The sequence below is a fragment of the Spermophilus citellus genome (genome assembly GCF_964194105.1).
Source record: "Spermophilus citellus genome assembly, chromosome: 4".
In the NCBI taxonomy this organism is placed as follows: domain Eukaryota; kingdom Metazoa; phylum Chordata; class Mammalia; order Rodentia; family Sciuridae; genus Spermophilus; species Spermophilus citellus.
In genome coordinates, this window is record NC_138185.1 from 132,176,769 (window position 1) to 132,204,236 (window position 27,468).

At 38.7% G+C, this 27,468-nt stretch overlaps 1 long non-coding RNA gene across 1 annotated transcript in view; it reads right to left on the reverse strand.

Moving 5' to 3' along the window:
- Positions 1 to 27,468, reverse strand: part of LOC308647901 — a 323,639-nt gene that overhangs the window by 89,813 nt on the left and 206,358 nt on the right. Inside the window, exon 2 of the long non-coding RNA XR_014021725.1 lies at positions 1,214 to 1,293. This is a non-coding gene — a long non-coding RNA (uncharacterized lncRNA). The remainder of the gene's footprint in view (positions 1 to 1,213; positions 1,294 to 27,468) is intronic.

Below are 27,468 nucleotides of genomic sequence, written 5' to 3' on the forward strand. Positions count from 1 at the left end.
AATATGAATGGTGAATTGCCAAAATACATCTTTCAAAAATTCACTGATATTAGGCCATATCCAGTATATAAGAATAGAAAATCAGATAGCTGAAAGTCATGTGTTGTCCAATGAACATGAACCTGCTATAAGGCCACTTGAAAATGGGGACTCAAAAACACAGAAAAATATATTGAAATGGTAGCCCTCAGAGAACTTCATGTGTTGAATACAGCCTCACTCTATGAAGATCTGGCTCAACTTGAACTGAAAAATGGAATGGGCATCAATTCTGAACTTAATCTATTAAGTTCAACAATGCAGGGAACAAAGAATCCACTGGAGTCCAGATGATCTTGTTTGACTGCTCAATCACATCATGGTGCAATTTCTACATTATATTGGAAACATGTCCAGATACCGTGCTTCCTTCCATAAAAGATGTGAATGTTTAACTATTACTATTTCCAACATTGTATCTTGGCCTCAGATCTGTGTATGTGTGTGTGCACTGGTGCATAAACACACACATACATACATACAGAGGAGTGAAAGGCTTTTCAAAATGATCTTCCAATAACATGATTTGCCATCTATCTCCAATATCTTTGCCATTTTAACTCTCTTTTCAAGTAATGGCACACAGATGTGCCTCTATTGGCAGCAAGCATCCAATGTGGGGTGCATGCCATCAGTATCAGATATTCTTCATTTTATGCAATCACTTAATTAACTACAGATTTGGGATTTTTAGAGTTGAATCATGTGATCCATGTTAAGGGCATGAGAACCTCCTACAGAATTGAAAGCCATTACTTTTCTGTTTTTTTATCCCCATTGATCTTAAGCTTTGTGTTCTCCCGTACTCTGATAGTAGTATCTGTTATGAATGGAAACAGTTTCATTGTCCAAAGTTAAAACCATTTCCCCCACTTGGTTCAACTCTGAAGAAATAAAGAAATCTAAATAGTACTTAGTTTCCCTATTTTTGCCCATTGAAAAATACTGTATCTAATATTTTATGAATTACAGATTTTCTCTTATATTTACTGTAGTTCTGGAATATAATTGAATATATATTGTAGATATATATATATACACACACATATATATATATAATATACTTGTGTTATTAAAAATATTATAAATAAACAATTTAGTTTTTACATCTAGTGCAAAAAGGCAGAACCAAGTAATTTTTAATGCTCTTTATTTTTATATCTTTAAAGCTTACCACTGCAAGAAATGTGAAAATCCTTAAATTGCTGGCCTTAGTGTTCCCATGTCGACTGGCATATGTTCAGGTTGGAGATCCTGCCAAAAGTCAAAGGAAAACATTCATGAGACAGAGCTTGATGGATGATTATTTTAATCCTGTATGTCCAGCACTGCTGGCAAGCTTGGTTTATGAATGCCTGCTGCTATTTTAATGATAAGACCTCTTACACACAGCTGAATGCAGGTACCAATGGATTTTTTCCCCCTGCCCTAACTAAGAGACTGATTATTGATCTCCATTTGAATGTTCCTTTTAAGAACAGGCCATTCAAGAATACAAGGAGAAAAAGTAATGGTACATGCCTAGTTAGTTTTAATAAGCTCCAATAGGGACACACGTCTCTGTGGGGGAAAAAAGGGGTAGCCAGTCTGATTTTAATGACACACATGCTGACTTGGCTGAAAAATCTTTGGGAATGCTATGTGCACCGGTTTGGTAGGTGAGAGCAACTGGATCTTGGATCCCAAGGACACTCCTCACACCCACACAAAGGAAGCTTCCAAATTCTCTCTATTGCTCTTGGGATGAAGCTTTGAAAGCAGGAGTGCACTGATATTGCTCTGGCCACAGTACTGCAGTAGAAGGATCTAAACCCAGAAGCTGCTATAAAGACACAAGGGATGTGAGCCCATGGAGCACTTGAAATTGGAAACCTGAAGACAGGAGGGCAAAAAGTAACTGCATTTCTATCATGAGAAGCTCGTAAAACTAGAAAAGCTTTAGGTTAGAAAGGAAGTTCTTTGGGTAAAACTTTGCAGACTCTGGAATTTGGATACACTTTGAGGTTTTAGGTCATTCACTGGTTGGAAGTGCATGAGATATGTATTCCCAATGCATCTTAGTAACTCAGTAGTTTGGTCCAAAGTAGTATGTGTGAATTTATTTATTTTTCCATGCTGGGTATTGCACCCAGGGGATGTAACCACCGAGCTGCATCTCTAGCCCAAGCTACACAATATCTTGACATGTCCTTTGAATTAATCTTATGGAGGAGAAACTGAAATCTAGAGAGCTTAAGATAAGGTAGCTACTTTGAGAAATCAAAGATTGAACCTAGAATTTTAATTCATATATCAATTCACTCTTGGTTCTAAAGCACAATAAGTTTTTGAAGATCTCTTCCCAGCTCACACTTTTATTCATTGACCAAGGGAGCATTTCAGGCAGAATTTTCTTTCTTGGCTGGGATAAGGGTAGGATGTGTCCTTTGGGGTTCTCTCCCAGATTTTCTCAGGGAGAGAACATATGCCCAGGTCCCCAGAGAATTGTGCTCCCACACTCACAGCTGTACAACAGGCAAGAAAAAAGCTATGTACACACTTAAAAAAAATCAACATTTGCAAAAATGCTCTGGGGTGTCTTCAGGAAGTGTTCCAGGAAACTTGCTAATATAAAAATACCACTAAGTTCTCTATTCCTGGATCACATTCCACACTCAGACATTAATATTTGAGGAGCATCACTGATCCTCATTTATTCATCAAAGTTCAACATTCAGCGAGTACACCTGGCAAACAAAACAGACCGAGTCCTTGCTCTCACGCAGATGACTGTCCAGTGGGAAAGCAAGGCCTCCTCCAGGGTCTGCTGCCTTCCTGCCTATGTGCACTGGGAGCTTAGGAGAGACCCAGCTCCCCATGAGACATGCTCCTGCTTCCTTTGAGTGGTCCTCTTTCAAGTTTGCAAATATAGCTCTGGAGAAATTCTGTTTTCTTGGCATACATCAGTTTATCCAAATCACTTTTGTTAAGTCTGACAATGCATCAGAATATATGTCCTTCCTCATTCTGCCAATACTTATTTGCTTATTAAAATCTTACTCATCAATAACACCCAGATCAAATTTCCCCTTCTTAATCTCACAGCACTATTTAATCCCACCTACATAAGAACAGAAAGAAAAACTTTTCCTCTCTTGAAGCTATCCAAGTGGAGGAATTTTACACATTCACTAGTGTACAAGATTATAAATCATTTAGTTTAACCTTATTTTAGAGATAAGAAAAAAGTGATCTATAAAAGAAGTCAAAGAGTAATTGTTAATAATTGCAAAGCAAAGGGAAGAAAGAAGAGAACACATTTTTAGCTTTTGTTCTGTGCTATGCTCTTTGTAAGATATTTTAACTATATTATTTCCTCTAATTCTTAAAAGATCCTGCTTAGTAGATATTTCATTATCCCTCATTTACAGATGCAGTAAGCAAGTCTCAGAGAGGATAAGGACCTTAAACCAGGTCAAACAGCTGCCAGTGGTAGCTGGAAAGAGTTGTTGAAATTTACTGAGAAAGAGGATTTGGGAAGCCCCAATGATCAGGAGCAGGTCCCTGACAACTTGGTCAAGAGCCCAATCTACTCCTTACCTGTAAGACCTACCCTCCCTCCCCTACTAAGATAGGAAGGAGGAAGGAAGTCTTGACCATCTCTGTGAGAAAGAAAGCCTTGAAGACTGGAAGTCTCTAAGTACCTGGGCTTTGGACTGGAGATCTAGCAGATGGGCTTTGTCAATCATGTTAAATCTTTAAGCCCCTGGAATGATAGCCACCCAGTATTTGCAAAAAGTAAACACCTGCAGATTCCTACCTTATACACACCACTTTCACAGGAATAGGAGCACCTCCCTGTCCTTATCAGCAAATACTGTCCACCTTATACATAGATAAGGTATCTAGAAGTTTTTCCACTAAGAAGATAGACAGGACAGGAATTGGATTCTAGGAATGAATGAATCTGCTCCTTTGCTGATCAGAAACACTTCTATATCTACTTCAAATAAACTTTTATCAAATATTCTTGTAACAACAATAGCTTAAACACTTCCACGCTAATGATTAGAAGCACACTTTGTGGTTATTTGTAATTTTAATCTGCACAAAAACTATATAAAGTGAATAGGTTGATATAGACTTTTTAGAAGTAATAATTTCTTTTTTAATTCTTTCCCACATTTTTATTGGTACATTATAATTGTACACAATGGTGGGATTCATCACTACCTATTTGTATATGCACACAATATAACAGTGTAATTTGGCCAATATTCCCTCTTTTTCTCCCTTTTTCCCTACTGCTGGTCCATTTCCTCTACTGATCTGCCTTCCATTTTCATGAGATCCTGACCTTTCTTTTTCCCTGTCTAGCTCCCTCATACAAACGTACAACCTCGACTTTATAAGTTTGGCTAATTTTGCTTAACATAATGTTCTCAAGTTCCATCTATCTTCCTGCAGATGATATAATTTCATTCTTCTTTATGACTGCAAAAGACTCCATCAAATATATACCACATTTTCTTTATCCATTCATTCATTGATGGGCACCTATACTGGTTTGGTATTTTAGCTACTGTGAATTGAGCTGCTATAAATGTGAGTATGCATATATTGCTAAGTATAATAATTTTAATTCTTTAGGATAAATACTAAGGAGTGGTATATCTGGATCATCTGGTGGTACCATTTCTAATCTTTTGAGGAACCTCCATACTGATTTCCATAGAAGTACAGTATAGTTTTTTTAAACTAACAGTTATGTTTATATTTTTTATTTTTTCCAGAATTAATGATATATGGCTGACAAATATAAATTATACATACTTAGGAAGTATAATGTAATATTCTGATATACAATTGTCTCTAGGTATCTATGGGAGATTGGTTTCAGCATCCCCCACAGATACCAAAATCTGCAGATGCTCAAGTCCCTTATATCTAATGACATAGTATTTTCATATATATTACACACCTCCTCCTTTATGCTTGAAATCTTCTTAAAAATACTTTTATAATATCTAATGCAGTGAAATTGTTATGAAAATAGTATCATACTGTATTGTTTATGGAGAAATGACAAGAAAAAATTCTGTACTTGTTTAGTATTTAGAATGGTTAGGACTATTTTTGCAATTATTTTCAATTCTTGGTTGGTTGTACTCATGGGTGGAGAACATATGGATACTGAGGGCCCATTGTACATTGTTAAGTGATCACCACAATTAAGAAAATCAACACATCCGTCACTTCATGTGGAGTTACCTTTGTGTGACTGTATGATGTGAGAACACACGCCATCTACACTGTTAGGACATTTCAAGTGTATGGTATGTTCTGATTAACTAGAGTCACCACGTTGTTTCTTAGGTCTTCAATATGGATTCATCTTATAATTGTTTGTACTCTCTGACTAACATCTCTCCCTTTCTCTCACCTTCCAGACGCTGGTAACCACCATTTCCTGTTACTATTGATACATGTCATGAATATCAGGTCCTCATTCCCCAGTGTTGAAGATTAAAAACCTGAGAAATGCTGAGGCTGATGTAGAAAGCAAATTTTATTTAAGAGACAAAAGAAAGACAGGAGGGGCGGGGGAAAGAGAGAGAGAATATAATATGAAAATCATCTGGAGAGGCTGGGATCCAAAGCTGGTGCTCATGGGAGTTGGGGTGTCTTACCCCTTTATACATTTTAGATTTTCTTTCTTCTCATGCCCTTTCCTCCTCTTATCTCTTATGACCAAAAGGCAGGAAAAGACCCATCAAGGTAGTAATTGTGTGTGTTGGAAAGTGTAATCCTTCTCCTCCCCTGGGGGTGTTAGCAACAGGTTAATGGGGCAATGTTATCTACCCATCTCCTTTTGTTTGTCCTTTGCCCCTGTCTTACTATGAATTTGACATTTTTAGATTCTTCTTAAATGAGAGATCATGTAGTATTTATCTTTCCATTCTTGACTTTTTTCACTCAATATTCATCCTCAACATTCATCCATGTTGTTACACACGGCAGGATTTTCTTATATTTTTAAGACTGAGTAATATTCATGTATATATTATATGAATATATGTGTGTGTGTGTGTGGTGTATAAAATAAAATTATACATACTCTACATTTTCTTTTTCCATTTATTGGCCAAAGGATTCTGATTCAGACTTAAAAATAAGAAAAGTAAAGGTAAACAAAGTGTTCAAAATAATGTGTAACAATTTAAAACCAATCTGTGCTTTTTCAGAGCTTTCTATGTACAACAGGCCGTTGTAATACATTTTCCCATTTAATCCTGGTAACTATCTTCATGTAAATGAAGAATCTAAGAATTAAAGAGGGGTAAAATGACTTGCCTAGCATAACACAAATTAATAGCAGAGCTGATATTCAAATCTGGGCTAAAGTCAAGTCCTGCAGTCCTAAGCAAACCCTGTCCCCATTAAACAATGTAACAGGATTTTCACAGGAGCCACCTGAGGCCCTGACCTTCCTGCCTGCTGTCCCTTGCCTTTCTGTGACCTCCCATGACTCTGTATCACACCTCATGAGAGGGGAAAGGGAAGTCACTGGAAACTTCAGGTCAAAATTTTTTATCATTCTCATCATAATCCAGAGAGTTCAGGCAAAATTATCTATGCCAGAGTACTCAAGTTACCCAATTTTGTAGCTTTGTAGCTTTTTTCATTTGCTGAGGTCATTGCAGGTGGTTACGTGCCTGCCTCTGTGCGAAGCTGTACAAACACAAGGTGCACAGGCAGTCAACCCTTCTCTCTCCTTTCACAGGATCAGAAAAGAAAAACTGAAGCACTGCGAGAAGAAGGGAGAAAAGAAGGGACATGTTCAAGCGATTTTCTTTCAAAGATGGTTCTCAGGTCTCTGAGCACGTGGTGGGAGTGGGAGTGAGGGTGGTGCTTCAGAATCACTGCAGGGCATGTGTCTCTGCATACATATGCATAATGTCTCTCTATCGCACTTTGGAGCTACCAGATGCCTGTTTCTGCTTCGAAGGGGTTAGCTAACCCACTTGAAATCGTGAGCATTCATAACTCACTTATGCAAGCCACAGACCCCTCTAGATGACATCTCTTGCTCTAAAGAATGATTGAGAGGAAGATGTAATAGAGCCAAAAATGACAATGAAATATTAGCAGCATAGCAGTTTATATGAGGCCTCCGGCTGGATGAGGAAATTATTCAAGTCAAAAGAAGAGGAGAGCCTTCAGGCAACATGAGAAGCAAAAACAAAGGAGGCAGGAACTGCCTAGGTGTTAAGGACTAGTTGTGTTGTAGTGGGGAAGATTCTGGGCACCAATTTATTTCATTTTACTGGAGGGTGGGGTGTGCATCTTCAACCCCAGACTCCTCAGGTTAGCAAGCGTGAGGACTAGCTGCTTTTGCACTTCATTCCCACTTGATCTCTAAAATTACTTAACCTTCTGAGGTAGTGGAATGAGGGGTGGGTGTGTATATGGAGGGGGGCTGCATGGATTGGAAATGAGGTCCTGGCTCCGCCTGAGGTAGGAATCTTAACAGACTCAGGGCTCTGAGCACCACCTTCTCTCCAAATTCTTTCCCATTGCCTCTCAGAATTTTGTTTCGAATCACCAAGCTCATGCCATCTCCCTGCTCTTCCGCACAGCCCCTACTAACACCACCACTCAGGGGATGAGTTTCAGATCCTCAGAAGAGACCAGAGCCCTTCCTGACTGTGCCGTTTCTTCTCAGCTCCTGCTGCTTGATGTTCGCTGTATGTCCTAAAACACCTTTGGCTTGCTGGGCCTTTGACCTTTGTTCTCTTCTAGAACTTCTTGTTCACTTCTCCACTGGGCCAATTTCCTGATCATCCTTTAAGAAACAGCTGCCACTCGACCAGCTGTGTAAAGATGTTCTTAGGATCCCTCACACGAGGCTGCTCACCACCCTCCACTAGAATTGTATTTTACGTGTTTTAGCCTCCAGGAAACTGCTGGAGTACTGAGGGCAGGAGCAATGCCTACACATGCACCTCTTTTAAACTGAGCACAGTGCCTGATTTATATTAGCTGAATAAATATTGAAAATATGAATAAATGATTCATTCATTTCCCTCCATTTACTTTTAGCAAAATAGTGCATGAGCCTTCATTATTCTTTGATGAAATTTGGGGGGGAAGTATTCCAGAAGGCAACAGGTCACAGTGCTGGCTTGGCGTCTTTCTCCTGAAACCGATCTATTTTGGCAATTTCTTCTTAACTGTTAAAGACGCCCCTCTGCCACCATGCTAGGGCTCCCTAAGGTCACAGTATGGAAGCCCACAAAGGAAAGAGCTTGGGCTTTGTGATCAGATGGTCCTGGCTCTAACCCAGGCACAGCCACCAGCAGTAACCAGAGCTGGAACCAGGGTCAGAAGCCAGCTGAAATTCAGGAACCTCCTTGGTAGAACAGGCTGAGAATACCTAGCCTGGAAAACTCCTGTGAAGGAAAAGCTAAATTATGGCTGTCAAGATCATGGCTCACTGTAGGTTCTCAGCAAATGATAATGTTTATTTTTTATTTTTATCCTCAATCCCTCCAACTTCTAGGCTTCCACAAATGTCTTCCTTTCCTCTATAGGGACCATGCTTGGAAAGGTGGTTAGAGGGTGGTTCATATACTAGTATCATCTGGGGCAATATTCCAACCTATATTCCCACGGTATTATTGAGCAGCACTTCTATAGTGTACCTTTACTGTTTTGGTGGAAGTGCATTTTCTTTTTCAACAGTTATAACACCCAATGGAAGTTGAGAGTTGCTTCTCTAGAATGTACTTTTGAAAGACTTGCTCCTTGTTTTCATAGCCACAACTCTAACTGGGATTCCAAACCTCTCACCCTGAAATTGTTCTAACAGCATCCTAGCTGACCTTCCTACTTACACATCTTCTTCTTGTCAATCCATCCTATATATAAAAGCAAAAATCATTTCACAGACTCCAGAAAGGCCCAGTGCCCTTTTGCTGAAATGGGTGCCTCAGTCATCCCCAGAGGGACAGCCAGCCCCACTGCTCTCACCCACCAAGTTCTATGTCACCCCCTTAAGCCTCTGCTGTTCTCTTATTCCTGATTGGAAGGACCTCTCTCCAGCCCTTGCCACTCTTCACTCAATGTAGCTGAAGATTCCTCAAGAAAAACTCCACTCATCTTCTGCCCTCCGCATGCCACCAATGTGCCCAGCTCATCTCTAGGACTAACTTCATCACACTTGGCCACAAGTTATTAGTTTATGAATTTTACTATTGTAGGTTGTGAATGCTTTAAACAAACAGTGTCTTAATCATTCATAGTTCTATCCATAAAGTAGATGTTCACTAAATTTTTATTGAACTTAATTAAACTAAACTGTGTTCATGCTCATGTCACCATTTACCATGGTACTGCCACCTCTGAAGATGTGTGTGTCTATCTACATGTGTGCTATGAATTTATGGATGTTCCCATGACTTTTAACCTTTCTGCAGGGCCACTTCTTTTTCAAACAGAGATTGTGCAAAAAATATTTGCACATATACAGGCCAAGTTCATTTCAGAATCTAAGGCATCTATGCAAGTTCTCCAGCCAACACGGGGATTGTAGGAGGAAAAAAAAAAGCCTTTTGTTAAAACATCTTGTTGCTTTCTACTCATTAAATCTGAAATTCTTTAAATGGACTACAGGAAGGTACTGAAATGCCACCCAATCTACATGCCTGGGCCAGCCCAACATGCATAATTGCTTTTCTTAGTTACTATCCCGTTACCAGGACAGGATTCTGTCTCTGCAAGTCTCCTTCCTTCGTGGGTGACACTGATGTAGGCTGGCATCCCTTTGGTATATTCATTTCTCTGATAGAAGAATTGCCTTTTGGAGTACTAGCACTTGTTGGCTTATTTCCCAACTGAATGTTCATTTATTCATTCATCAAACATTTATTGACTCTCTTCCTTATGTCAAGTGCTATGCTAAGTCCTAGTGAAATAAACATGTATAAGAAAAAGTGTCTGGCTCCCAAGGAACTCACCTGGGATGGGCAGAAGACAGAACCTAAATAAATGACAGCATAATAAGACAAGTAGAAAACAGATATTTGTGCACAGTGCTGGAGGGGCTCAGAGAATGCAGATAAAAGGAGGCTCATGTCGTTTCCCAGTTTAGTTTTCCAGAAAGTACCTAGCACAGAAAACTCACTCAAGCCCCAAATATCCCGATGATCTCAAAGTAGCCCTTTGGGAAGGCTGCTCACTCTCTCAGAAAAATCACCACAGCAGTTATATAAGTGAGGCTGAGAGCCCACATCTACCCTCTGAAGGGCCATTGTCCTAATAAAAAAGCATTGCTGTCTCATTGCAGCATCTCTGAATCTCTGCTCTCCAACATGTGCCATGTGCAATGTTTTCCCCTAACCTTGGCCTAATATAAGATAGAGTATATAACAGAGAAGGAGATACAGGTGCAAAGCACTCAGGAAGAATCTCAGGCAAATCCTGCTCCAACTCTAGCTCAGGGCTGCCCAGCATATTAACCACTAGTACCTATTTAAGTTAACTTAAAACTAAATAAAGTTAAAATTCCAATTCTAGGGTCTCATCAGCCGCTTTTCATGAGTTCATTAACATGAGGTTAGCAGTACAGATATGAACATGGACAGTACTGCTATAGAAAGCAATAGGTTTTTATTCATTTATTTATTCTATGATTTGATTACTTTCTTTAAAAAACACAATTCACAATTCTGGATTTTGGAAGACAATGATAAAAAGTCATCTTTTTCAAAAGGCCCATAGTAGGGTAGAAAAAATAAAATATTTCTTAAATGAAAAAAAATGCACAATGAGCTATGGGTGGTATGAGTGCACAGAAACAAAGCAGTGCAGGTTTTTTTGTTTGTTTGTTTTTGTGATAGTGTCATTTGAACCCAGGGACTTGTGCATGCGAGGCAAGTGCTTTACCAATGGAGCTATATCCCTAGGCCCTATTTTGTCATTAAAAGTAAGAGAAGAGGGCTGGGGTTGTAGCTCATTGATAGAGAACTTGCCTAACCATGTGTGAGGCACTGGGTTCGATTCTCATCACCACATATAAATAGATAAAATAAAGGTTCATTGACAACTAAAAATACAAACTAAAAATAACAAAGATTAAAAAAGAAATTAAGAGAAGATGTCAGAGAAGAGATGACACTTTCTACGATTCTTGAAGGACAAATAACAACATTCCTCATTTTCTGAGTGGAAAGGCACTGGACATGGCGTGAACATGCAGGGTCCCCAAGCATGGAAGAATGAAGAGCACATAGGGAACTGCAAGACATTTAGCATTTCTGCAAACTTTTGGGAGGCAGGGCTAGAATAGGATGGCAAAGCAGAAGACCCAGAGAGCTAGCAGGTCCTGGGTTAGCAGGTGGTGAGAGGAAGGGGCTTACAAATCAGAGCACCAGAGTGACAGCATTAAAATGATGCAAAACTGGCTTTGTGCTCAAACCTTTCCACTGCTAACTTTATTGTCTTTGGCAAATTTAAAATTCCTTTTGAAGCCCATTTTCCCATCTGTAAAATAGTGTTGATGACACCCCCAACCACAACCTTGGTGTATGGATTAAATGAGCCATGTGCTTGTCACAGAGCACAGCACATGTCAAACATTCAAAAAACAAAAGTTGTGATCATTTGCTCTGTCAAGAGTGTAGGGTCATGAAAGAACTTGAGCTGTAAAATAAAATGAGTATATTGGATTGAGAAATGACACAAGACAATTACTAATGTAATTAGTAATAACAACAGTTATTATTTACTCTTTACTATATATCAGGCACCATTCCAAATGCTTTAAAGAAGCATATTTATTTAATTTGCTCAAAAACCCCATGAGGTGGGTTAATTACTATCTCCCTTTTGCAGATGAGGAAACAAAGGCATAAAAAAACTAAGTAATTTGTCACACAGTTAATAAGTGTCAGAAGTAGGATTCAAACCCTAATGTCTGTCTCTTGAACCTATGTATAGCCCCAGCTCCCAGGCTGTTATGTCTGTTAGAAATTCCCTGTCAAAATCTTGCCCTGTGTTATAGCACATCATTTCCCACCTCAGCACAGCTTTAAAATAATTTTAAGCACAGATCTTCAGAAGAGCATTTCATGTCATAGAAGCCAGTAAGCTAGTATGTGTGCTTAGAAATGTTATATGGAAGATTATCTGGACAGAAATGGACAAAAGTTTGATAAACTGTGTATCATTAGAAAGGCAAGTTTGAAAACCTCCTTGGAAAATCAAGACAGAACTACAACTTCAGACTATCCTCAACAATGAGCCTGGAACAACTTCTCACTCTGGGCTAAGTCTCTGTCAAGTAAGCTTCCTCTAATGGAAATGGCACAATGCCTGCCTCATAGGCTTCCAAGAAACATTAAATAAAAAACAGTATGGAAAGGATCTTGCACAGTGTATAGGTACCCAGTTATTCACAGGGAAGCAGTTTTTTTTTTTCTGCTGTAAAAGTAATTATTTTATTTAAAGCACCATCTTCCAGTATGAGGTCTCTTGAGTCCTGAAAAATCTTTCATGAGTACTCACTTGGACTCTCAATATATTAAGGACGGAGAGAAGGGTATCACAGATATGAAATTCTTCATAATGAACACAACACCATCTATAATCTAAGCAATCTCCAACTCTCCTTATTTTATTTAAAATCTTTCCTGATTCAATTTCCAATCATATTTTCCAATTTACCCCAGTCTTTACCCAAATTCAGGCCCTAGTGAACCCAGTGCTCTGTTGTTTTCACTGCCCGACCACACTAGCAGCCTCATCTCTCAAGGAAGTTCTGCCAAATGACTCTTCTTTTGGTATTTTGTCCTTTAGTTTGACATCCATCCTCACATAATTCCACTTTAATGTGTGAGATAATATAATTAATTGTTCTACAAAATTTTTTCAGTCCTTCATAGCCCAGTTTCTCCTCATAGGGCTTTGCTTAGAATGGCCACGTGTTTCCAGAATAAGGAACCAGCCTGGAGCAGCACCCATGATAGTGTACTCTCCTGTCTGCGGACAGCAGCAAGTCATTAACTGGAGAAGGACAAGTGAAGACACTGAAGGCAAATCCTTTTCTGTTAAACATTTAGTAGGATCAGAAGGCAGATCCAGAGTATCAGCCAGAGAGTCAGTGGAGCTCAAGCTAGAAGGTCAGGACTTAGGAGGAAGAACTCAAGGTGGCTGATTTTCCAATATGAATCCCCGAGTGGAGTGAAATTCTTAGAGAGATTCAGCAGGATGGTGGCTTGAAGGAGAATCAGGAAGCTTTGACACTTTATTAAAAGCAGATTGTTGGGAGCTGAGTTGTCATGGGAATCTCAGTGGACGAGAAAGCTTGCTGTGGGTTTGAGGCCTAGAATTACCAGCTATGTGACCTTGAGCAAATCACTTAACCTCTTTTATTCTCTGTTGTTTATTCATCAATAAAATGGAGAGATGATAATTGCAAATATTAAAAACTGCAAAGAGGTTTGGAGAAAAATGTATTATGGTTTATATTTTTAAGTGCCTTTGAATTTAAAAACTGTTCTCATGTAAAGAAGTGATATGAACATGCCTGGCAAGGAAGTAGCTTATGAATGTTGATTAAAACCTATCCACAACAACATTTCAATAGTGTAACTAATGGGCATTTTCGAGGCATAAAGAGGTTGAGAAAGTTGACCAAGGTTACCCTGTAGGTAAGTTCACCCAGGCAGGCGGGCCTTGAGCCAATGTCCTCCCATCACAACACACCTCCTCCCTGCCGGAGGATCTTTAAGTCACAGTGGTTTATCTCTGTTACAGCATCAGGTTGGTCCCTGAGAGGTTTCTGACAGCTACTCAAAGCCATCCTCTGACACCAGGACGCAAAGAAGTGACCACAGAACCCCTGATATCACTTCCCTGTTCAGACTTCTATGTGCCTTTCCCTATGTTGAAATTTCCAACAGCTTCCTTCTCCTTTGCCAAGCCATATCTCTCCACTTCTTTAAAATTTTCAGCTGAATCCTCAGGGCACAGAGAGTGGAAATTGGAATGCTTTTCATCAGCATTTCAAGGATATTAGGCAAAAAGAGTCCACAAAATAACAAAACAAAAAACCACTTGTTCATTTTATGAGCACAGATTCAGGCTCTAGGAGCTGGGGTCCTATGCTGAAGACTCACCAGAGACAAGCAGAAGCCCAGGGATTTACAGCATCAAAAGCAAGGCCTCAGTGACTTTAGATGGTTTGAAAGGGTATCTCATTTGATAGCAGCCAACAAAGCAGAAGACGGTGCCAGATCAGATAAGAAGAAAGAACATCTCTGGCCAGAATTAAAAAGGCTATTTTGGGACATGTCAAAAGGAGGAGAGTGAGATTGGAAATGACTGCAAAGGTGATTAAATAGGTGAGAACAAAGGGAACACTTCCTGCGTTCTGTCTAAGAAGGGAGACATTCTTAATCATTTTTTAATTGTGCTTCATAATTAGCCAAGTCATAAACACCATAGCTGGGATTAACAGATCTTTCAGGAGGCAGAAACAGCATTGTATTTTTGCTGGGGGCAGTGCCAGAGGTTGGGGGATGAAGCTCGTGCTGACACCCTTTCAATCTGTGCAATGATTTGAGAACCCAGGTTTTATGAGCATATTTGTTCATAAAGCACATTTTGAAAGAAACTGTTGTTCTATTTTTGTTCTGTTTCCCTCTTCAAAGGAAATAAAAAACAGCAATGGAAATTTTTCCTGTGGAACAAAATCTCAACAAACAGCCACTGTAAATCGATAATAAAGTTGCTAGAGATGATGGGTATATGACATCATGATTATGTCACAGCATCTTCAATGACAAGTGGTAAGAGTAGGGAAATGCTGAAGTTTCATCTGAATGAGTCAGTCCGTACTAAATATTCTTAATTAGCATGACAGAAAGCATGGGAAACAAGTTAATTACTTAGAGAAATGAAACAATAAAATCATTTCTAACAATCATGCATATCCTACATCAGTGTATAATTTTTGCTGAAAAAGCAAATTCTCTCCAAATGGGAAGGAGTTAGAAAAAGTCTGAGATTGAAAAACAATACTTTTAATTCATTGAAACCTGCGGCTACACGTGTGTAATCCCCTAGCCTTCCCTCTCCACACATCGGGGAAACCTTAAGGGCCCCTCCCAGCTCTCCCGGGAGTGCGACAGCCAGCCCGAGGGAATCAGAGGTGGCGCGGGACCCGTGGCGCGGAACTACCGCTCCCACCAGTACTGACAGCTGAGGTCTCTTGCACCAGCTACCAGGGGAGTGGCTACCGGAGGGCAAGTAAAATTCGCTGAGGATTCTCAGCCCCAAGCTCTACAAACTTAGGGTCTGAGGGAATGGCAAACAGGGAGAGTGTGCCCAGTCCTTCATGAAAACAGGGCTCCCGGGAGCAGCAGACCTGGCGTGTAGCCAGTATTGTGATGAGCGGCACCCGTGAGAGGGGCCTGGCTAGAGGAAAAGTGGGAAGTGACTAGACACAAGAGGAGGCCCTAGACACTCAGAATTGGAGACTCGCCCAGTCTGGGAGGAGCTGCTGCACAGTGATTGGTTCCCGCGTATTGACAGGAAAAACTTGACCTGGTGGGCACAGCGCCACCTACTGGAAGAGAAGTTAATCAAACTCTAAGACTGCATTTATTAGTGTTTTTTTTTTCCTTTCTCTTTTTTTTTTTTTGATTTGGGTTTTTCTTTCATTTTCATTTTGCTTTCTTGTTGTTTTTTAAATTTTTTTTTACAAATTTTTTTAATTTTTTTTCTTCTAATTTTAATTTTTATTATTATTATTATTTTTTTTAAATTTTTTTCTTTATTTATTTCCTATTTTTTTCTTCTTTTGTCTTTTCATTTTTCTTATCCCCTCTTCCTTGAATTCTACCTGCTTACTCTCATTCTCTTTAGTGACTTCTTCCCTTCCCTTCTAATACCTTTCCTCCCAAGCATCTAATAAATTTATAGGAGTAAACAGTAACTCAGCAGTCAAACAGAACAAGAAGTAACATGAGCAGCTTCAAAAAGCAAGGAAGAAAAGGAGTACAAACAATGCAGGACAGCCTAAATATTCAGGAGGACCTAGAGTCATCAGAAAAATGGTCATATGAAGAACTCAAGGAACACCTTAGACAGATGGAATGGAACCTTAAAGAGGATACGAGACAGCAAATTCAAGCAGCGAAAGAACACATTGAGAATGAATTACATAAGCAGATAAAAGAAGAAGTTAAGCATCTTTATCAGGAGATAGAGATTACAAAAAATAATCAAACAATAATTCTAGAAACGAAGGAAACGATAAACCAAATTAAAAACTCAATTGAGAGTATCACTAACAGAGTGGAGCAAGTAGAAGCCAGAACATCAGATAATGAAGACAAAATATATCATCTTGAAAAGAGTCTAGCCAACTCAGAAAGGCTGGTAAAAAATCACGAGAAAAACATCCAAGAGTTATGGGATAACATAAAAAAACCAAACTTACGAGTCATCGGGATAGAAGAAGGTACAGAGATTCAAACCAAGGGAATGAGTAAACTGCTGAATGAAATAATTACAGAAAACTTTCCAGAAATAAAAAAGGAAACAGATATACAAATTGAAGATGCATACAGGACACCGAGCACACAAAATCACAGTAGACCAATGCCAAGACACATTGTTATGAAGATATCCAATATACAAAACAAAGAGAAAATATTAAAAGCTACAAGAGAAAGGAGACAGATTACATTCAGGGGTAAACCAATAAGGTTAACAATGGATTTTTCATCACAGACACTGAAAGCAAGAAGGTCATGGAACAATGTATTTCAAACACTGAAAGACAATGGATGCCAACCAAGAATTCTGTATCCAGCAAAATTAAGCTTCAGGTATGACAACGAAATAAAAATCTTTCATGATAAACAAAAGTTAAAAGAATTTGCAGCCAGAAAACCAGCATTGCAAAGCATTTTGAGCAAAACACTACACGAGGAAGAAATGAAAAACAATAACCAAAACCATCAGTGGGAAGTGCCTCAGTAAAGACAGAGGGCGAGGGGAAAGATAATCATGGAGAAACAAACTAAATTTTTTTAAAAAAAGATAAACAATCAAACATGGATGGAAGTACAAACCATATATCAACAGTAACTCTGAATGGCTTAAACTCTCCAATAAAGTGACATAGGCTGGTATCATGGATTAAAAAAACAAATCCAACAATATGCTGCCTCCAGGAGACACATCTGATTGGAAAAGACATACACAGGCTGAAGGTGAAAGGATGGGAAAAAATATACCATGCACACGGTCCTCGTAAGCAAGCAGGGGTGGCCATCCTCATATCGAATAAAATCGACTTCAAGACTAAGTTAATCAAAAGGGATAAAGAAGGTCATTATATACTGTTAAAAGGAACCATTCACCAACAAGACATAACAATTATCAATATTTATGCACCGAATAATGGTGCTGCGACATTCATAAAACAAATTCTCCTCAAGTTCAAGAATCAAATAGACCACAACACAATAATTATGGGTGACTTCAACACACCTCTCTCACCACTGGACAGATCCTCCAAACAAAAGTTGAATAAAGAAACTATAGAACTCATTATCACAATCAATAACCTAGACTTAACTGACATATATAGAATATATCAACCATCATCAAATGGATATACTTTTTTCTCAGCAGCATATGGATCCTTATCAAAAATAGACCATATATTATGCCATAGGGCAACCCTCAGTAAATATAAAGGGGTGGAGATAATACCATGCATTTTATCTGATCATAATGGAATGAAGCTGGAAATCAATGATAAAAAAAGGAAGGAAAAATCCTACATCACATGGAAAATGAACAATATGTTACTGAATGATCAATGGGTTACAGAAGACATAAAGGAGGAAATCAAAAAATTCTTACAGATAAATGAAAATACAGACACAACATATCGGAATCTATGGGACACAATGAAAGCAGTTTTAAGAGGAAAATTCATCGCCTAGTGGTCATTCCTCAAAAAAAGAAAAAACCAACAAATAAATGAGCTCACTCTTCATCTCAAAGCCCTAGAAAAGAAAGAGCAAAACAACAGCAAATGTAGCAGAAGGCAAGAAATAATTAAAATCAGAGCGGAAATCAATGAAATTGAAACAAAAGAAACTATTGAAAAAATTAACAAAACTAAAAGTTGGTTCTTCGAAAAAATAAATAAGATCGACAGACCTTTAGCCATGCTAAGGAAGAGAAGAAGAGAGAGAACTCAAATTACTAACATACGGGATGAAAAAGGCAATATCACAACAGATGCTACAGAAATACAGAAGACAATTAGAAATTATTTTGAAAACCTATATTCCAATAAAATAGAAGATAGTGAAGACATCGATAAATTTCTTAAGTCATATGATTTGCCCAGACTGAGTCAGGAGGATACACACAATTTGAACAGACCAATATCAATGGATGAAATTGAAGAAGCCATCAAAAGACTACCAACCAAGAAAAGCCCAGGACCGGATGGGTAAACAGCGGAGTTTTACAAAACCTTTAAAGAAGAATTAATACCAATACTTTTCAAGTTATTTCAGGAAATAGAAAAAGAGGGAGCTCTTCCAAATTCATTCTATGAGGCCAACATCACCCTGATTCCGAAACCAGACAAAGACACCTCAAAGAAAGAAAACTACAGACAAATATCTCTAATGAACCTAGATGCAAAAATCCTCAATAAAATTCTGGCGAATCGAATACAAAAACACATCAAAAAAGTTGTGCACCATGATCAAGTAGGATTCATCCCTGGGATCTGGGATGCAAGGATGGTTCAACATACGGAAATCAATAAATGTTATTCACCACATCAATAGACTTAAAGATAAGAACCATATGATCATCTCGATAGATACAGAGAAAGCATTTGACAAAGTAAAGCATCCCTTTATGTTCAAAACATTAGAAAAACTAGGAATAACAGGAACTTACATTGACATTGAAAAGCTATCTATGTTAAGCCTCAGGCTAGCATCATTCTGAATGGACAAAAGTTGAAGGCATTCCCTCTAAAATCCGGAACAAGACAGGGATGCCCTCTATCACCACTTCTATTCAATATAGTTCTCGAAACACTGGCCAGAGCAATTAGACAGACGAAAGAAATTAAAGGCATAAAAATTGGAAAAGAAGAACTTAAATTATCACTATTTGCAGATGACATGATTCTATACCTAGAAGACCCAAAAGGGTCTACAAAAAAACTACTAGAACTAATAAATGAATTCAGCAAAGTGGCAGGATATAAAATCAACACGCATAAATCAAAGGCATTTCTGTATATCAGCGACAAAACTTCTGAAATGGAAATGAGGAAAAACACTCCATTCACAATATCCTCAAAAAAAATAAAATACTTGGGAATCAACCTAACAAAAGAGGTGAAAGATTTATACAATGAAAACTACAGAACCCTAAAGAGAGAAGTAGAAGAAAATCTTAGAAGATGGAAAAATATACCCTGTTCATGGATAGGCAGAACTAACATCATCAAAATGGCGATATTACCAAAAGTTCTCTATAGGTTTAATGCAATGCCAATCAAAATCCCAATGGCATTTCTTGTAGAAATAGATAAAGCAATCATGAAATTCATATGGAAAAATAAAAGACCCAGAATAGCAAAAGCAATTCTAAGCAGGAAGTGTGAATCAGGCGGTATAGCGATACCAGATTTAAAACTATATTACAGAGCAATAGTGACAAAAACTGCATGGTACTGGTACCAAAATAGACGGGTGGACCAATGGTATAGAATAGAGGACACAGAGACTAATCCACAAAGTTACAACTATCTTATATTTGATAAAGGGGCTAAAAGCATGCAATGGAGGAAGGATAGCATCTTCAACAAATGGTGTTGGGAAAACTGGAAATCCATATGCAACAAAATGAAACTGAATCCCTTTCTCTCTCCATGCACAAAAGTTAACTCAAAATGGATCAGGGAGCTTGATATCAAATCAGAGACTCTGCGTCTGATAGAAGAAAAAGTTGGCTCCGATCTACATATTGTGGGGTCGGGCTCCAAATTCCTTAATAGGACACCCATAGCACAAGAGTTAATAACAAGAATCAACAAATGGGACTTAATTAAACTTAAAAGTTTTTTCTCAGCAAGAGAAACAATAAGAGAGGTTAATATGGAGCCTACATCCTGGGAACAAATTTTTACTCCTCACACTTCAGATAGAGCCCTAATATCCAGAGTATACAAAGAACTCAAAAAATTAGACAATAAGATAACAAATAACCCAATCAACAAATGGGCCAAGGACCTGAACAGACACTTCTCAGAGGAGGACATACAATCAATCAACAAGTACATGAAAAAATGCTCACCATCTCTAGCAGTCAGAGAAATGCAAATCAAAACCACCCTAAGATACCATCTCACTCCAGTAAGATTGGCAGCCACTATGAAGTCAAACAACAACAAGTGCTGGCGAGGATGTGGAGAAAAGGGTACACTTGTACATTGCTGGTGGGACTGCAAATTGGTGTGGCCAATTTGGAAAGCAGTTTGGAGATTCCTGGGAAAGCTGGGAATGGAACCACCATTTGACCCTGCTATTGCCCTTCTTGGACTATTCCCTGAAGACCTTAAAAGAGCATGCTACAGGGATACTGCCACATCGTTGTTCATAGCAGCACAATTCACAATAGCTAGACTGTAGAACCAACCCAGATGCCCTTCAATAGATGAATGGATAAAAAAAATGTGGCATCTATACACAATGGAGTACTATGCAGCAATAAAAAATGACAAAATCATAGAATTTTCAGGGAAATGGATGGCACTAGAGCAGATTATGCTTAGTGAAGCTAGCCAATCCCTAAAAAACAAATACCAAATGTCTTCTTTGATATAATGAGAGCAACTATGAACAGAGCAGGGAGGAAGAGTAGGAAGAAAAGATTGACATTAAACAGAGACATGAGATGGGAGGGAAAGGGAGAGAAAAGGGAAATTGCATGGAAATAAAGGGAGACCCTCATTGCTATACAAAATTACATATAAGAGGTTGTGAGGGAAATGGGAAAATAAACAAGGAGAGAAATGAATTACAGTAGATGGGGTAGAGAGAGAAGATGGGAGGGGAGGGGAGGGGGGATAGTAGGGGATAGGAAAGGTAGCAGAATACAACAATTACTAATAGGGCATTATGTAAAATTGTGGATGTGTAACCAACGTGATTCTGCAATCTGCATTTTGGGTAAAATTGGGGGTTCATAACCCACTTCAATCTAATGTATGAAATATGGTATGTCAAGAGCTTTGTAATGTTGTGAACAACCAATAAAAAAAAGAAAAACAATAAAAAAAATTAAAAAAAAGAAAAACAATACTTTTGAGTAACTTATTGTTTGCTACCTTTATTCATTTCTTGAACATTTATTTAGCTTTGTTATGTATAAGTCATTTTGCTGATGCATGGGATAGCAAAACAAATCAAAATACACAATCTGCCCTCAGGAAGTTTGCAATCTAAAAAGAAAAACATTTCTTCCCCACATTTGTACACTCTTGTCTCTCTGTGTTATTTCATTTGGTTGACAGCTTTGAATCGCAAGCATGTGCGCGCGCGCTCGTGCGCACACACACACACACACACACACACACTAATCTCTGACCTTTGAACACAAGACCCAGGTACTGACCAGGCCTAGGTGGGCCCACTGGTGTCTTACATGGGTGTCTAATTGCTGGCCATTTCCTTCCTGCCTTACTTAGTCCTCCACCAACCTCTACTACAGTTCAAGGCCACCAGTGGAAAAAGCTGATGTGGCAGAGAAACAGAATATATGAATGGGCCCAGAAGGGCTTGCACTTGGCTTAATGTTCTGTTGTCACTATCTGCATGCCTTTAACTTTATTTTGAACTTGTTTTCTGTACAAGAATTCCCACAAGACAACAGAGGATGTGTGTGAAAAGAATCAATACACAGATGAAAGGAAAACCTGGATATTTTAGTAATTTAATGGCATCTATCCCCCTCTTTTTGAACAAGAGGTCCTGTTTTAGTCCATTTCTGACTGCTACAATAGAATACCCCAGACTGTGTGATTTATAAAGAAAAGAAACATTCTTCTCAGTTCTGGAGGCTGGGAAATCTAAGAACATGGCACAGGCACTCATGCTGCACCACCGCACAGTGCAAAGCGGAAGAGCAAGGGAACACATGTGAGAGGGAATTCATTTTTATAACAAAACCACTCTTGTGATGACTAACCTACTTGCAAGATGTCAACAATAACCCACTCCTGAGGGGTGAGCCCCCACCACCTAACCACCTCCTGCTGCCATCACAGAAACCATTAAATTTCAACATGATTTTTTTAAAATGTTTATTTTTTAGTTTCAGGTGGACACAATATCTTTATTTTACATTTATGTGGTGCTGAGGATCAAACCCAGTGCCTCATGCATGCTAGGCAAGCGTTCTACCACTGAGCCAGCCCCTCAACATGAATTTTCAAGGGGTCATTCAAACTGTTTTAATCAGCTTTCTTCATTGCTGTGACTGACCAAAACAACTCTTGAAGCGAACGGTTTATTTATAGGCTCACAGTTTCAGAGGTCTTGGTCCATAAAGGCCAGCTCCATTCTTTGGGGCTGGAGATGCGACAGAACCTCATGGTGTGAGTGTCACACCTTCATGTGGTGTCACACCTCATGAAGAGTGTGGCAGAGGCAGGCAGCTCACATGACAATCAGAGAGCAGAGAGAGAAGTCTCCACTCTCCAGATACAAATATATACCACATAGCCACGGTCCCAAGGAACCACCACTTCCTCCAGTCACACCCCACCTGCCCCCATTTACCACTCAGTTAATCCCACCAGGGGTTAATCCACTGATTAGGCCAAGACTATAATCCAATCATTTATCTTCCAAACCTTCTTATATTGTCTCCCATGTGAGCTACTGGGAGACACCACATCCAAACCATAACACCAATCATTGCAAGTGCCATATTTTCATTTTGCACTGGACCCTGGTCTTAGTCAGTTGGGCTGCCATAATAAAATACTTCAGACTAGGTGACTTAAAAAACAAAAAAAAAATTATTTCTTGTATTTTTGAATATTTTAGTACTATAAATGGCATTTTCAGCCTCTTTTGGAATAAGATGTTCTCTTTGAGTTCATTTTCAGCTGCTATAACAGACTGGATGATAAAGAAATTACAATAGAATTACTTTTCTCACTGTTCTGGAGGCTGCCATAATAAAATACCTCAGATCAGTTAGCTTAAACAGCAGAAATTTATTTCTGGTTGTTCTGTATTCTAAAGTCTAAGTAGAATGCCAGTATGGTTGGGTATTGGTGAGGGCTTTCCTCCTGGCTTGTAGAAGACTGCCTTCTTGGTATGTCTTCACATGAGAGACAAAGAGAATTTTAGTCTCTGGTGTCTCTTCTTATTGTGTACTAATCCTATCATGGGACTTCACTCTCATGACCTCACCTAAACCTAATTACACCCCAAAGATCTCACATCCAACCTCCATCATGTTGGAGGTTAATTCAACATATGAATTCTGGGGTAGGGGCACACTCATTGATTCTGTTACAATCCCAGAGATTGAGTAGCATATCCTGTAAAGGGACACTGTACAAATGAATTTCAGGCAGAGTTGTCCTTGCACCATGTTTGTACTCTATCCTAAGTATGCTCACCTACTCAATTCCTTTCCTTTTACTCCTTTGTGTGGGATTTAAATTAACTGAGCTTCAGTACCTGGTCTTTCTGCCCATGGGCTCTGGTATAGCTTGTCTTGACTTGGAAGCCACCACAGCACCAAGGCCATTTCCCCTTACGATAACACCTGCCTGATGAACAGGTCTGCTCCTGCCTGTGTGTTTCCCAGAAACACAGATTACGATGCCCATATGGTTTCTTATTTTTTTGAAAGAGTGCATTTTCTTTACATTGCACCATAATTAATGAAGCATCTTTTCCACAATCCATGGAAAGGCTATTTAGAATGATGCATAGTGAAATTCTTATCACAGCCTTCTTGTTTGAGAACCAGGTCTTGCTCTGCTTTGTAGGATTTGACTACTTCATTTGATTTTCTCCATTGAAAAAGACATTGAAGATTTTGCATGTTAAATTTCACAACTTTCCGATGACATTTAAAACTCACTTCCCCAAAGCAGAAGTGTTTTTGAAATCCCAGGAGGCCTCTTTGAAGAAACACTTTTCCCCCTCACAGTGCTGAGTGGAACCATGTAGTATATTTTCCAAAGTACAAGTAATTGAAGCAGTTTTTCTTAGTTTCTTACATTTCAAAATACCTATTACATGTGTAATTTTAAAATCAGATATACTGTAATACACTACCTTTTTGTACTTGAGAATTTTATTTATTTATTTATTTATTTATTTATTTATTTATTTATTTATTTATTTATTTTTAGTTTTTATTTATTTTTTTTTTGACAGAAAAGAAGACACATAATTTGTTTATTAGATATTTGCATTTTGTCAATCTCAGTATCTCTCTTCCCTTCTTTCCTTTTTTTTCTTTTTGATGGTAAGGGATGAATTTTTTTTAATACCAAAGATAATGTTTTTGTTGCTGCATTTAGTGTACTAAGTACAATTTCTTATATACAAAATCAGCTTGTGGAGTACTTGTAGCTGTGATAGGAGGCTCAGTGCTGCTTGGCTTTACCATGGGTCTTGGAATTCTGCATTTTTTTCAGTTTTTGCTCTTGTTTTCCTGTGTCATTTGTGACAGTGCCTTCAGAATTGTTTTAAAACTGTAAATCTGACCACAGAACTTCTTTGTTTAAAATCTGTTGGTAAATTTGCTCATAGAACAAAACAGAAATGCTGTAGCCAGCGTACAGTGTCCGGCTTCCTGGTCTCTAGGCAGCTCCCTGGAAAAGTTCTGCATACTTCCTCTGCCATTTGGCTCCTCCCAAATGTAATTTCTCAAATGGACCATACTGTCTCAGGCCTGTGTGTTACCCACACTCTCTTGCTCTTCCTGTAATGCCCTTTCCTCCTGACTTCCAGCTACTGTTCATTACAATTCTATTCCCCTCTCACGCCTGCCTGGGAACTCTCAGGTCCACCCCAATGAAAAGCTGCTACATTCTTCATAGGATAGACCTCCTGGGATGTGTCCTGGCTTTTACATTGGTACTTCTCCATTGTGTTATCATTTTTTTTTTATTGATTATTTATCGCATTACATAGTTCATGATATATCATCTTTCATACATTAGACTCAAATTGTGCTTTGAACTCCCATTTTCACCCCAAATACAGATTGCAGAATCACATCTGTTACATATTCGCATTTTTACATAATGCCATATTAGTGACTGTTGTATTCTGCTACCTTTCCTATCCCCTACTATCCCCCCTCCCCTCCCCTCCCCTCCCATCTTCCCTCTCTACCTCCCCTGCTGTTGTTCAATTCTCTCCCTTTTTTTTTTTTTCCCTCCCCCTTGCCCCTCATAACCTCTTATAATTTTATGTATCCTTGAAGGTCTCCTACCATTTCCATATGCTTTCCCTTCTCTCTCCGTTTCTCTCCCCCCATTCGTCTTTGTTTACTGTAGTCTTTTCCTCATGCTCTTTCTTCCTGTTCTGTTCTTAGTTTTTCTCTTTATATCAAAGCAGACATTTGGCATTTGTTTTTTAGGGCTTGGCTAGCTTCGCTTAGCATAATCTGCTCTAATGCCATCCATTTCCCCGCAAATTCTATGATTTTGTCATTTCTTAGTGCTGCATAATACTCCATTGTGTATAGATGCCACATTTTTTTTATCCATTCATCAATTGAAGGGCATCTAGGTTGGTTCCACAGTCTAGCTATTGTGAATTGTGCCGCTATAATCATTGATGCAGCCGTATCCCTATAGTGCGCTCTTTTAAGGTCCTCAGGGAATAGTCCGAGAAGTGCGATAGCTGGGTCAAATGGTGGTTCCATTCCCAGCTTTCCCAGGAATCTCCATACTGCTTTCCAAATTGGCCTCACCATTTTGCAGTCCCACCAGCAGTGTACAAGTGTACCCTTTTCCCCACATCCCCGCCAACACTTGTTGTTGTTTGACTTCATAATGGCTGCCAATCTTACTGGAGTGAGATGGTATCTTAGGGTGGTTTTGATTTGCATTTCTCTGATTGCTAGAGATGGTGAGCATTTTTTCATGTACTTGTTGATTGATTGTATGTCCTCCTCTGAGAAGTGTCTGTTGAGGTCCTTGGCCCATTTGTTAATTGGGTTATTTGTTATCTTATTGTTTAATTTTTTGAGTTCTTTGTACATTCTGGATATTAGGGCTCTATCGGAGGTGTGGGGGGTAAAGATTTGTTCCCAGGATGTAGGCTCTCTATTTACCTCTTTTATTGTTTCTCTTGCTGAGAAAAAACTTTTTAGTTTAATTAAGTCCCATTTGTTTATTCTTGTTGTTAACTCTTGGGCTATGGGTGTCCTATTGAGGAATTTGGAGCCTGACCCCACAATTTGTAGATCGTAGCCAACTTTTTCTTCTATCAGACGCAGTGTCTCTGATTTGATACCTAGCTCCCTGATCCATTTTGAGTTAATTTTTGTGGATGGCGAGAGAAAGGGATTCAATTTCATTTTGTTGCATATGGATTTCCAATTTTCCCAGCACCATTTGTTGAAGATGCTATCCTTCCTCCATTGCATGCTTTTAGCCCCTTTATCAAATATAAGATAGTTGTAACTTTGTGGATTAGTCTCTGTGTCTTCTATTCTGTACCATTGGTCTACCCACCTGTTTTGGTACCAGTACCATGCTGTTTTTGTTACTATTGCTTTGTAGTACAGTTTGACCTCTGGTATCGCTATGCCTCCAGATTCACACTTCCTGCTTAGAATTGCTTTTGCTATTCTGGGTCTTTTGTTTTTCCATATGAATTTCATGATTGCTTTGTCTATTTCTACAAGAAATGCCATTGGGATTTTGATTGGCATCGCATTAAATCTGTAGAGAAGTTTGGGTAATATTGCCATTTTGACGATGTTAGTTCTGCCTATCCATGAACAGGGTACATTTTTCCATCTTCTGAGATCTTCTTCTATCTCTCGCTTTATGGTTCTGTAGTTTTCATTGTATAAATCTTTCACCTCTTTTGTTAGGTTGATTCCCAAGTATCTTATTTTCTTTGAGGATATTGTGAATGGAGTGGTTTTCCTTATTTCCATTTCCGAGGTTTTGTTGCTGATATACAGGAATGCCTTTGATTTATGCGTGTTGATTTTATACCCTGCCACTTTGCTGAATTCATTTATTAACTCTAGCAGCTTCTTTGTAGACTCTTTTGGGTCTGTTAAGTATATTATCATGTCATCCGCAAATAGCGATAGTTTAATTTCTTCTTTTCC